Source organism: Myotis davidii, unplaced genomic scaffold (assembly GCF_000327345.1).
Source record: "Myotis davidii unplaced genomic scaffold, ASM32734v1 scaffold149, whole genome shotgun sequence".
Classification (NCBI taxonomy): Eukaryota; Metazoa; Chordata; class Mammalia; order Chiroptera; family Vespertilionidae; genus Myotis; species Myotis davidii.
Window position 1 is genome coordinate 3290115 of NW_006352194.1, and position 562 is coordinate 3290676.

General features: G+C 63.3%; 1 protein-coding gene across 1 annotated transcript in view; it reads left to right on the forward strand.

Annotated features, from left to right (window-relative positions):
* MYOM3 (myomesin 3) overlaps positions 1-562 on the forward strand; it is a 76697-nt gene that overhangs the window by 632 nt on the left and 75503 nt on the right. The gene's annotated exons all lie outside the window — the stretch shown is intronic.

Genomic DNA, 562 nt, shown 5'->3' on the forward strand with positions numbered 1-562 from the left:
GGTGTCTGTGTGGTGTGTGTGGTGTGTGTGTGTATGTGTGTGGGGTGTGTGTGTGATGTGTGTGGGGTGTGGGGGGTGTGTGATGTGTGTGATGTGTGTGGGGGGTGTGGGTGTGTGTGTGTGGTGTGTGTGATCTGTGTGATGTGTGGTGGGGAGGGGAGCCTAGACATCTCCCTCCACCCCCTGCTGTGCGGTCGGGGTCTTCTGAGCTGAGGCCCTGTGATGCGAAAGCTGAGAAACAAAAGGCCCCTGGGGGTGCCTGGGGGTGAGGCGCCTGCATGGCAGGGGCAGGGGGGCTGCAGGCCCAGCAAACCTAGGCCGTGCCCGGTTCTGCGTGACAGGGAGAGAGAGCCAGCCCGCTGAGCCCAAGCCACAGGCCAGAGGGCGCTCACCCAGCCTGGTTCCCTGGCAGGAAACTGAGGCCCACACAGGGCAGAAATGGTCTCCGTTGCTCAGCAGCAAGGTCAGAATTCCTGCCTCTGAGGCGCTGGTGGAGCCAGGGCAGGAAGACTGACAGGCTGTCTCTGCTCCGCCCGCAGGGCCCACACAAAGCTGCACCCCC